The sequence below is a fragment of the Suncus etruscus genome, chromosome X (assembly GCF_024139225.1).
Source record: "Suncus etruscus isolate mSunEtr1 chromosome X, mSunEtr1.pri.cur, whole genome shotgun sequence".
Taxonomy (NCBI): Eukaryota; Metazoa; Chordata; class Mammalia; order Eulipotyphla; family Soricidae; genus Suncus; species Suncus etruscus.
In genome coordinates, this window is record NC_064868.1 from 11,217,032 (window position 1) to 11,230,180 (window position 13,149).

At 39.9% G+C, this 13,149-nt stretch overlaps 1 protein-coding gene across 1 annotated transcript in view; it reads left to right on the plus strand.

The window, feature by feature from the left end:
* Nucleotides 1-13,149, plus strand: part of VEGFD (vascular endothelial growth factor D) — a 35,550-nt gene that overhangs the window by 7,524 nt on the left and 14,877 nt on the right. The window lies entirely within an intron of this gene.

Here is a 13,149-nt window from a genome sequence, read left to right on the forward strand (position 1 = left end):
AGTCACTCCTGTCAATGCTTAAGGGACCATATGGGATACCAGGAATTGAACTCGCGTCAGCCATGTGCAAGATAAACACCCTACCTGCTGTGCTATCGCTCTCCCCATTAGTGTTAGTTCACACATCCTGAATTTCTCATCTATGTGCACTAAATATAGAGCTGCCCACACTGAAGAACCTCTGGCAACACAAGGCTTGGAATGTGGTCAAGCTTCTGGGGTTCAAAGCCAGAGGATCAGCCAGCCACATCTGAGCAAAACAGCAGCTTGTCACCACAGCCACCGTGATGGGACAGTGCCTTGGCATCGCATCCTCAGCATTTCCACCCTGTGTTTTCTGCCTGAGAGACTGAGCTCCATTGACAAGACCCAGAGGTTTCAACAGTTGGTGATGTTTCCTCCTGCTTTCAGATCAGTACAGACCTAGGATGGGGGGTGGCTCAAAAGCGTTGGTGCATTTACCCAGTATGTGTGAGGCCCCAGGGTGGATCTCTGGTACCGTGTGACCCCTTCAAACACTGCGAGGTTGGGCCCTGCTGATAGGCCCAAGCAGCAGCCTCTATCTATCACTAGGCCTGAGACAGATAATCAAGTAATCACAGGAGCTCTGCTGGGGTTTTTCAGTTTAGTTTTGGTTTGGGGCCACACCGCCATTGTGCAAGGGTTCCTCCTGGTTCTACACTCAGGAATCACCCCTGGAAGTGCTTGAGAGACCATATAGGATGCCAGGGATCAAACCAAGTTGGTGACTGCAAGACAAGCAGTCTACCCACTGCTTTCTCTCCAGCCACAGGAGCACTGCTTGGACTCTTAAGAAATATTTTAGGGGCCTGGAGAGATAGCACAGTGGCGTTTGCCTTGCAAGCAGCCGATCCAGGACCAAAGGTGGTTGGTTCAAATCCCGGTGTCCCATATGGTCCCCCGTGCCTGCCAGGAGTTATTTCTGAGCAGATAGTCAGGAGTGACCCCTGAGCACCGCCGGGTGTGGCCCAAAAAAAACAAAAAAGAAATATTTTAGGCGGGGGCTTGCCTTGCACATGGCTGGCCCAGGTTGAATCTCTGGCATCACATATAGTTCCCCAAGTACTCTTAGGAGTTATTCCTGAGTGCAAAGCCAGGAGTAAGCCCTGAGCATTGCCAGGTGTGACCCAAAAACAGAGAGAGAAAGAGAGAAGAAGACCACGACGACGACAAGGAGGAGGAGGAAGAAGAGGAGGAGGAGATGAAAATAAATGTTTAAGAATATGAAAGGGGCCACTATGGTTAAGACACTTGCTTTGCTCATGGTCAACCTGTGCGGAGCCAGGAGTAACCCCTGTGCACAGGTGTGGTCTGTGCCTGTGTGTGGCTTAGAGGTGGCCCAAACACCAAAATTAAAAAAGGACATCAAAAAATGAAATGAAATAGTTTGCCCTTGATTTCTTCTTAGCAAAGATTGTCTGCAGTAAGGTAGACGGAACCCAGGACCTCACACCTCAAGTCATGCACAGGACTACTGAAACATGCCCCCAGCCCTACTTTGTAGTTGCTATGGATTTGCCCCATTTTGTTCTTTTTCTGGTCACTAAAGAATCACAAGGGCCCTAAAACTCAGACCTCAAAACCTCCACACAGAACCAAATGCCCATCCTCGAGAAGAAGAAGAAGAAAGGGACTTTGTATAAGTGCTTGCTCTGGCTGACTCTGCCCATATACTTGACTGAACTCTTAAACTAATAGTCTTAACTCAGCCATGTCCACACCAGCAAACAGGGTTTAGGAAAGTTTGTAACTCACCCTGACAAATAGCTGAAAAGGAACAGTGCCCCGTCTCAAAGCCAACTTGCTTTTTTTCATTTAATACTTAGCAACATATACTAATATTTTCCCTTCTGATGTGCACTTCTAGAAATAGGAACACAGTTATTTTTATAACATTATAAATTATATAATTATAATTATATAATTATAAATTATTTCTATAATTGAATAATTGCAAGGGCTAGAAAGATAGCACAGTGGGGAAGCTATTTGCTTTGCATGTGACTGACCCAGGTTTAATTCCTGGTAGTGATCCCTGAGCATAGAGTCAGGAGCAAATCCTAAGTAATGTTGGGTGTGGGCCCAAAACAATAGAAAAGAAAAAATGAGAACTGAGTAAGTGCAATGATGAGGATTCAGGAAAATAAACCTTTTATGGTTAGAACCCCCAGTCCCTTCCCCAACACACACACTTGACAACCTTTGGGTCTGATGGCTCAGATTGTAGTAGTTTGGATTTTTGAGATTGTCATACATGAAATCAGGTTGTACATAACCTCCTGTTTCCTTTGAGTCTGTGCAAACCAAGGAGTCCCTGCCTTTGTCTTTGGCAAATGGTATTCTTTGGGGTGTTGGGGCAAGTTTTGCTGAACCACTCACTTGTTTAATGACAAAAGGGATATTCCCAGTGGGGAGTTGGAATATTAATGAGAAGGGTTTTATTGAACCTAATTAGCTCCTGCCTTAGCTTTCCAAGCCGGCTTTGAACTACGAGTCTATTCTTCAGCCTCTCCAACAAGCAGTCTGTAATATCAGAGTCTGCTCCATCAGGCAGAGCTTCCTCGGGGCCTCTTATTTCCAAGAGGGAAAGAATGAAGAGGGAAGAGTTGCAAAACTTCCTTTGCATTCACTGGTCTAACTGCCTGGGCACACTCACAACAGAAGGCACAAGAATTGTGGAGACTGGAGAGACACTGAGTCTGCAACTTGAACCCCCAAACCGGGCAGATTTGATGGTTTGGGATAAGCCTTAAGCAGCGAGTTGAAGATGAAATGCAAAGTACTCTCCAGCGAAAGCCAAGACATAGCTAAGAAAGAGATGGAGCGAACACAGAACTATTTGCCTCTACATCCGCTGAACTCCTCTCCCCAGACCCAGTGCAAATGGAAATTGCTGACAGCCTGGACTCTCAGGGCAGAAACAAGAGCACTGGGAACCCAGGACACACTTGTCAATCACTAAGCAAAGCCAGCGGAAAGTTTTGTGAAATGTGTTCTTTCAACAGCACACTGCATCTTTCTGGATGCAAACACACAAATTCAGCCCACTTCCTTTGCACCAAGTTTCCTGAATACTGCCAACACAGTTTACCACAAAAATTAACACCAACTTTTTGTAGTAGGGGAAGGGGAATTTAGGGGTGATCAGGGCTTATACTTGGATCCATGCTCAGGGATTACTCTTATGGGGCACTAGGGATCAAATCCAGGTCAGCTGCATGCAATACAAGCACTTTAACCACTGTATTGTCTCTCTAGCCCCAATGTTCACAGATTTGTTTTTGGTTTTTTTTTTTTTTTTTTTTTTTTGTGGAGGGGGCAGGACACTCAGTGGTGCTCACTGGCTACTTCTAGTTAAACACTCAGAAATTACTCTTATCAGTGTTCTGGTGACACTTGAGATCATTGGGTTGGTTGCATGCAAGGCAAGTACCCTATGCACTGAACTACTGCTCCAGCCCCTCAACAGTTTGCAAAAGCCTTCGAAACATAAGCACAGGGGCCAAAGAACTAGTACAATGGGGAGGGTGCTTGCTTTGCGCATGATTGGCCTGGCTTCTATCCCTGGCATCTTAAATGGTCCCTTGTCTCCACCAGGAGTGATTATTGAGTGCAAGGAGAAACCCCTGGACATTGCTGTATCTGGCCCAAAAACCATAAAGAAAAGAAAAGAGAGGGGAGAGAAGGGGAGAGAAGAGAAGAGAGGGGTAAGGTAAGAAGAAAGGAGAGGAGAGATAGAGAGGGGGAGGGGAGGGAAGGAAGAAGAGAGGGGAGGGGAGGGCTTAAACTCACAGATCTGAGGAGGTCCAACGAAAAACTTTTCAAAGCTGGTCTTGTCCACAGACAGAAGCAGGAAAATTCCTCTTGTTGTCCAACTCCTTTATTTTACTTAGTATATTATTTTTCATTCTTTGTTGAAGTAGCATTATTTTATATGTAGGTTTTAAGTGCACAGACTTATCAATCAACATCTGTATATCATAGGCACCACTGAAAGTCTAATTTCCATATTTAGAATGTGGTTTTAAGAATGGGCCCAAAATGGCCTTTTTGTGATTATTTGAAGAAATAAATCTAGGTTGCCAGAGAAATTTCTTGCTGAAGAGCTCACAGCTCAGAACTGAGATCTGAACGCAGGCATGCACTTTTAATCTCTCATTTGTGTTCTCATTTCCACTCTTTTCCATATATTTAATAGGCTATATTGTGACTTAATTATAATTTACAGTTTTCTGTTTGTAAGTTTAAAGTGACAGCTATTATTTTTAATTCTGCTTTAAGAATTGATTGAGCTTGTGAGAATTTGAACCTCAATTTAATATGCAACTCAAAATGTTCTCAGAAGCAGACCTCATGCTGGATCAGCTGGAGAATAGTTTTGGTGGTCCTCAAGTTGGAGAATAATTTTGGTGTTCTTAATCTTGAAAAACTCATGCAAGCTGAGAACTGGCCCACAAACAATCAAGTTGCTGGAGTAAAGTAAAGCCTTAAAATAAATATTTTGAACATAATCTCTAAATCAAAGGAGTTTTAGCAACAAAGGCCCAAAGGAAATATAATGTGTGGAAAACTAGCCACATAATTGAGTTAGTATGTATAGGGGACAAATTTGAAAAGAAAGGCAGTAAAGGCCTTGGGGGAGGAAGAATGTGGGTACACTGGTGATGGGTGTAGTATTAGAATTCTATGCACAAGAATCCATTATTCAGTATTGTAAATCACAGCATCTCAATCAGTTAAAATATTTAACCAAGATTATTTCTTAGCATATATTTACCATATAGTCCCTACTGAATTTATTTAATGCAAAGCTTAGACACAAACCAATATCTTTGAACTAAAAACCATATGAACCATCTCCTGAACTAGTAGTTTTCATTAAAATCACTTGGGAAGATTTTCAAATGAACATTTTATTTTCCAGTTATTTTAGTTGAACAGAAAATCTAATGCTTTAGTAGGGAGGAATGCTGTGTATCTCTCATTTAGCTTTCCCCAAGACTACCATGCATACAGAAAGCTTTTCAAAATTTATCCATACATTTTGCATCTTATTTCTATCTCTCTATAGACTTTCTTTAAAAAATAATGTTTTTATTTAAACACCATGGTTACAAACATGTTTGTAGTTAGGTTTAAGTTTTAAAAAAAGAACACTCCCCTTCACCAGTGCAACCTTCCCGCCATCATCTTTCTCCTCCCCATCCCCTGCTTGTATTCAAGACAGGCATACTACTTCTCTCACTCACTACCATTGTCATCATAGATGTTAGTGTAACTGCACTCACCACTCTGGGGTAAGCTTCATATTATGGCCAATCCTTCCAGCCCTCATCTCTATTGTCTTTGGGTGTTATTACAATAATGTCTTTTATTTTCCTTAAACCCCATAGATGAGTGAGACTATTCTGTGTCTATCTCTCTCCCTCTGACTTATGTCACTCAGCATAATATTTCCATGTCCAGCCATGTATAGAAAAATTTCATGACTTCATTTTTTCTGACTGATGCATAGTATTTCATTGTGTATATATAATCTGTATTTGAGTATTCAGAGAATGTCCCCCAGACATACAATCAATTAATCTTGAAAAAGGAGCAAGAAATGCACAATAGAGCAAGGAAAGCCTCTTCAACAAATGGTATTGGGGCAATTGGTCAGAGGCATGCAAGAAAGTGAACTCACTCCTCCATCTAACACCATGCACAAAGGACAAATCAAAATGGATTAAAGACTGCATAGCAGACCTGAAACCATAAGGTATATAGAACAACACATAGGTAAAATACTCCATGACATTGAGACTAAAGGCATCTTCAAGGAAGAAACAGCACTCTCCAAACAAGTCAAAGCAGAGATACACAAATGGGACTATATTACATTGAGAAGCTTCTGCACATCAAAGGAAATAGTGACTAGAATACAAAGGCTACCCACAGAATGGGAGAAACTATTCACTCAATACCCATCAAATAAGGGGCTAATATCTAAGATATACAAGGTACTGACAGAACTTATTAAGAAAAAAAAACATCTAACCCTATCAAAAACTGGGGAGAAGAAATGAACAGACACTTTCTCAAAGAAGAAATACAAATAGCCAAAAGGCAGATGAAAAAATGCTCCACATCACTATTCATCAGAGAGATGCAAATCAAAACAACAATGAGGTACCTTCTTTTTTTTTGGGGGGGGGAGGTCCACAACCGGCAGTGCTCAGGGGTTCCTCCTAGCTCTACGCTCAGAAATTGCTTCTGGCAGACTCAGGGGACCATATGGGATGCTGGGATTCGAACCAATGACCTTCTGCATGAAAGGCAAACGCCTTACCTCCATGCTATCTCTCTGGCCTGAGGTACCTTCTTATATCATATAGAGTGGCACACATCACAAAGAACAAGAACAATCAGTGCTGGCAGGGATGTGGAGAGAAAGGAACTCTCATTCACTGCTGGTGGGAATGCCGTCTATTGAAAACAATATGGAGATTCTTCAAAAAGGAAATTGAACTTCCATACGATCTAGCTATACCACTCCTAGGGATATACCCTAGGAACATAAAACACAATAAAAAATACCTTCTTCATATCTATATTCATTGTAGCCCTATTTACAATAACCAAAATCTGGAAACAACTCAGTTTTCAAAATTTGAATGACAAAGCTCAGCCCAGATTCATAAATGAGAATTTTTGAAGATGAGATCCAAGCACCAGTATTTCTTGGAAGACTCTTCCCAGCTATATACAAGATTGAAAACCTTTGCTCCAAACCCTTACTTCTCAAAGAGCACTTAGCCAACTCATGGCATCAATGCTTGAGAACTTGTTGTAAAAGCTCCTCCATGCTAGGTCTCACACCAAACCTACCACATCAGATAAGGTATCCTGGTAATTAGAAAACATGGGAAGTTTTGAAAAGCACTGTCACTCTGCAAAAGAGTAAACATATCACACAACTTAGCCCAATCACAGCTTATGAAATGCATATATATTTATCATCACAAATACCTTCATCAGATATCTCTATTCTGTGCTCTTTATGTTTGAAAAGATAAAGCAGGCATGTAGAAGACTGCAGTCTACTAAGTAAAATGCTATTTACTTATGAGTAATATGGCTTAGGTTAGAGAATACATTGAAGAATATTCGCTGGAAGTAGTATTTGATTAGTATTTGGAAGGCAGACACCTGGAGGAAGATACTTAAAGATATGTTATAATATTTGAATAAATGAATAATTTTAGGATTTCATTTTCTATAGCTGTGGATGAATCAACTTGATCACTCATGCATTTAATAAATATTTACTTAGCTCTTCCTATTGCATGAAAATAAGACATCATTACTGCTCTAGCAGCCCTTAGAACCCAGTGGGTAACAGGCACTAGGCAAGTAATGACACCAATTATTCATCAGTAGTGGTGCATGCAGAGAAGAAAGATAAAATGCTGGAACCTATGTACAAGAGATTTAGATAGCTAAGTGTAGGAGTTGTGGGAAAAAATACCGGAGAAAGGCTTAGCTATATAAAGGATAGCATTTCAAACTGAGAGGTCGATATCAACAATGGGTTAAGAATAAAAGCCAAAGTGGGGGAGAGCAAACCATTGATGTGAATAAATAGCATTCATTACCTGACTCACTAATGTTTTCCATTGCCTCCCGCATTGAGAACAAATAAGTTGGCCTTCAAGTTTCAGATCCTTCTTCCATTTGGCTTTAAAAATCTGTAGTATTATACAATTTGAAAATTATAAAAGTATTGTGTTCACCTGTTTTAAGTGATTTATAGAAAATGTGCTTCATAATACTACCAATATGTATATATAAACCTGGTGGCTCTTTAAAATTAACCCTCATTCCCACTCCAGCCCCTGATGTCAATCTATTTTCTGTCTCTTGGGTAATAAATGCACAGGAGTAGAATTGATTGAACATCTATTTTAACTTTTTGTTTGTTCATTTGGGGACTCACACTAACTGTTTCTTAGTCAGGGTCTACTATCATCTCAGTACTTGCTCAGGACTTAGTCCTGTTGGTTCTGGTGTTTAATGGGCCATATGCAGTGAGGGTTTGAGCCTGAGCTTCCAGAATGCAAAGCATGTACAGTATCCCATCAAGCTAATGCTCCACATTTTGCACATTTTTATTTTATTTTTTTGGGTTTTTTTTGGGGGGGGTCACACCTGGCAGTGCTCAGGGGTTACTCCTGGTTCTATGCTCAGAAGTCACCCCTGGCAGGCACAGGGGATCATATGAAATGCCGGGATTCGAACCACCATCCTTCTACATGAAAGGCAAACGCCTTACTTTCATGCTATCTCTCTGGCCCCACACATTTTCTTTTTTAAAAATAATATCTTTATTTAAACACCGTGATTACAAACATGTAGTTGGGTTTCAGTCATAAAAGAAAACCCTTTCGCCAGTGCAACATTCCTATCACCAATGCCCCATCTCCTCCCTCCCCCATTCCCCACCTGTAATCAAGACAGACTTTCTACATTCCTTACTCACTGACATTGTTATGATAGTTCTCAGCTTAGTTATTTCCCTAACTGCACTCACCACTCTTTGTGGTGAGCTTCATATCTTGAGCAGGTTCTTTAGGCCCTCATCTCTGGGAATTATTTCAATGTCTTTTATTTTTCTTAAAACCCATAGATGAGTGAGACTATTCTGTATGTCTCTCTCTCTGACTTACTTCACTCAGCATAATAGATTCCATGTTCATCCATGTATAGGAAAATTTCATGACTTCATCTCTCCTGACAGCTGCATAATATTCCATTGTGTATATGTACCACAGTTTCTTTAGCCATTCATCTATTGAAGGGCATCTTGGTTTTTCCAGAGTCTGGCTATTTATTGCAATAGCGCTACAAAGAATATAGATGTGAGGAAGAGATTTTTTTGTATTGTGTTTTTGAGCTCCTAGTGTATATCCCTAGGAGTATTATAGCTGGATCAAATGGGAGCTCAATTTCCAGTTTTTTTGAGAAACATCCATATTGTTTTCCATAAGGGCTGGACTAGACAGCATTCCCACCAGCAGTCCTTTCTCCCCACATCCATGCCAGCACTGATTGTTTTTGTTCTTTGTGATATGTGCTAGACTCTGTGGTGTGAGGTGGTACCTCAATTTTTTTGATTTGCATCTCCCTGATGGTTAGTGATGTGGAGCCTTTTTTATGTGCCTTTTGGCCATTTGTATTTCTTCTTTGAGAAATTGTCTGTTCATTTCTTCTCCCATTTTGTGATGGGGTTAAGATTTTTCTTTCTTGTTAATTTCTGTCAGTACCTTGTATATCCTAGATATTAGTTCCTTATCTTATGGGTATTAAGTGAATAGCTTCTCCAATTCTGTGGGTGGCTTTTGTATCCTAGGCATTATTTCCTTTGAGGTGCAGAAGCTTCTCAGTTTAATATAGTCCCATTTGTGTATCTCTGCTTTGACTTGTTTGGAGAGTGCTATTTCATCCTTGAAAATGTCTTTCGTTTCAATGTCATGGAGTATTTTACCTATGTGTTGTTTTATATACCTTATGGTTTCAGGTCTGCTATCCGGTCTTTAATCCATTTTGATTTGTCGTTTGTGCATGGTGTTAGATGAGGAGTGCGTTCGTTTTTTTTTTTTTTGCAAGTGGCTGACCAGCTATCCCAACATCACTTGTTGAAGAGGCTTTCCTTACTCCATTTTGCATTTATTGCCCCTATATCAGAGATTAATTGATAGTATATTTGGGGACCAAGTTTAGTTGTTGTTTTTTTTTTTCGCTTTTTGGTTTTTGGGACCACACCCGATGATGCTCAGGAGTTACTCCTGGCTATGTGCTCAGAAATCGCTCCTGGGTTGGGGGACCATATGGGACGCAGAAGAATCAAACCAAAGTCTGTACCAGGTTAGCTGCATGCAAGGTACAAGCCTTACTGCTTGTACCACTGCTCCAGCCCCCAAGTTTGATTTTTTAAAGATCCGTAAAGTTCCTTTCCAAAATGACAGTACCCTTTAACACCCTTCTATGACACATGGGACTTTTTGCAACTGCCGTGCTTGGTATTTAGTCTTCAAATACAACCTCCTTTCTTTCTGACCCTATCATGAGTCTCCCCACTGTAAACATGTTCTGTGTCTAGCTAGAGTGAACCTCTTCCTGTATCTGTCTTCAGTTGGCCTTCCAACTATCCCCAAATCTTGTCTTTGTTCACTTTTTGAACATGTTCCTTGATTAAATATCTTAGGGGAAGGAGAGGACATGGAAAGGAATCATTCAAATTACTCTGCATGTAGAAGACCTTTTGAGTTTCTCTACAATACAGAAACTTCAAAATATGTGCCCTGAATTCTACCACTATGCCTTTCCAAGCATCTTCCTGCCATCTAAGTCAGATTCACGATCTGTATGGAGATGACTAACCTGACTCTGGAGATAGATGTTCAAGCTTACTCAGAGGAGAAGGCTAGGAACTTAGAAATTAATAAATTTCATCCATTTTGTGGATAATAATTTCCATCTATACTGTGCCACAGAAAACAGAATGTGCACAATAATAGTAAAATGTTAGATTTTAGGCCTCATGATTTATAATATGATCACAATTAATAGCAAGAAATCATAGAAATATTCATTATTTAGGGGTTAAATTTCAAACAACCATGAAAGAACTAGATGGAAAACATGCTAGTGTAATAAAAATTAGAGGCTGGAGATATTGTTGGTAATTTTCGCCCTCTTTCTATTATCTAATTGTTTTAGATTTTTTGTGTTTTTTTTAATAATTTTAATTGTGACTAGAGTGAATTACACATCTTTCATAGTAATATTTTAGGTACATAGTGACGTTGAATCGGGGCATTCCCAGCACCAGTGTTGTCCTCCCTCCACCCCTGTTCCCAGCATGCATTCCGCATCCCCCACCTTTGACCCCCAGGGTGTGAAGCCATTTTTTTTCCATTTTAACTTACATATTTATATAATTTGATTTACATATTATGCTGATATCTCACATCTTCTTAGCAGAATAACTATTTATAGGTATCTCACAATTATATTATTTATTATTATTTTTAACATATAAATATTTTTTAAGCACTATGATTACAAGCATGTTCATACTTGGGTTTCAGTATTAAGCAGAGTACCCCCCTTCACCAGTGCAACATTCCCACCACCAATACCCCCCTCATCCCTCACCCCTGCCTGTGGATGTAGAATGTGACAGGCATTCTACTTCTCTCATTCTTTAACATTGTCATGCTAGTTGTTAGTGTGGTTATTTCCCTAACAGCGTTCACCATTCTTTGTGGTGAGATTCAAATTGTGAGCCGGTTCTTCTAGCCCTCCCAGCCCAAAATCTATAGTCTCTGGGCCTTATTACAAGAATGTCTTTAATTTTTCTTAAAATCCATAGATAAGTAAGAATATTCTGTATCTATCTTTCTTCCTCTGACTTATTTCACTCAGCATAATAGATTGCATGTATATCCATGTAGAGGAAAATTTCATGACTTTATCTTTCCTGACGGCTGCATAATATTCCATTGTGTAAATGTAGCACAGTTTCTTTAGCCATTCATCTGTTGAAGGGCATCTTGATTGTTTCCAGAGTCTATCTATTGTAAATAGCGCTGCAATGAATACAGGTGTGAGGAAGTTGTTTTAGTTTTGATTATTAGTTACAACATAAAATAAGATGAAATTTCAACTATCTTTTTTGGCAAAGGTTTGGTGATTTAAACCACTGAACTCAATGGTAATTGGGAATAAGAGTTTTACACACACACAAACACACACACACACACACACACACATATATATGTGTGTGTGTATATATATATATATGTATATATATGGTTTTCTTGGGGGGGTCACATCTAGCAATATTCAGGGCTTACTCCTGGCTCTGTGCTCAGAGATTACTTGTGGTGGGTTATGGAGATTACATATGGTGCTGAGGATCAAACCCTAGTTGGATGCATACCAGGCAAAAAGGCTTACATGCTCTACTATATCTCTGGCCTGAGTTCTACTTTTTTGATGTTAACTTTTGTCTGACCTAGGCAGATAACATAGTTAATTAGACAAAATCAACCCATGCAAAAAGTCTTGGAAACAAATGCCAGTCGGACTTTCTGGAAAAAATGCTCTGATGACTTATTCAGAATTAATTGTTGGGTTTCTGTTGAATGGTTAGTTTTTCTCCTTCTGATAGCAAAATACCAGGCTGCGATTTCTCCGTTATTTCACACCAGGTTGTAAATTATGAGGCTGGAAGCATGCTTGAGGAACTCGCCACCCTTGGGTCAGAATTGTATTTTGGATGATGAGGCAAGAAATCCAAGTCATTTCATGGCTGTAACTCAATCCAGACTGGATATTTTCTCCTGCATTCTCAAGGATGGACATTTTTAGAAATATTTATGAGCTAGAATTAAAACCTGGCAGAACTTGTGAAGCCATGCAGGAGGGTATATTTATGGATGGTATTGAATGAAATTTGCCTTGATAAATAAAAATAAATTTAGTGTAGTACAATATTTTTTCAAAGCTGCTGGGCTATTATCAAGCAGAAGTCATGTTGTAAGAAAATTTCATCTTGGGGCATTAAGCAACTGGCAGTATCTTTCTTCATATCTAAAAAGTCATGCTCCCAAACACTGATTTTTAAAGCTTTGAAGGAAAATGGAGAAGGGTGCTCAGTTTTGTTCTACACACACACACACACACACACACACACACACACACACACACACACAATCCACTAGCACTGCAGGAAGCTGGCATTTGTCTGTTTCCGCAACTTCCTATTTCAAGTTTCATCACATGAGCACATTGTCCTTCATTCCTTTCTTCCCTCATCCTAACCAATTCTAGAAATCTTCTTAGACTGCATGTTTAATCCACTCAATGACAGCAAAATTCAGTAACCACAGGATTGGCCAGAGAGATTATGGGTCTTCGGTCATAAAGCACCTTCTCATTTTTCCAGCACATTCTAGGGAGGAGTTCATTTTGTCTCACTACATATCTGCACAGTTGGTTTTGATAACTGCATAGCATTTCGTGGTACACATGATTGTTATATATGTAGCCAATCAACCAGTTTTCTGGGGAGCTCAGAAT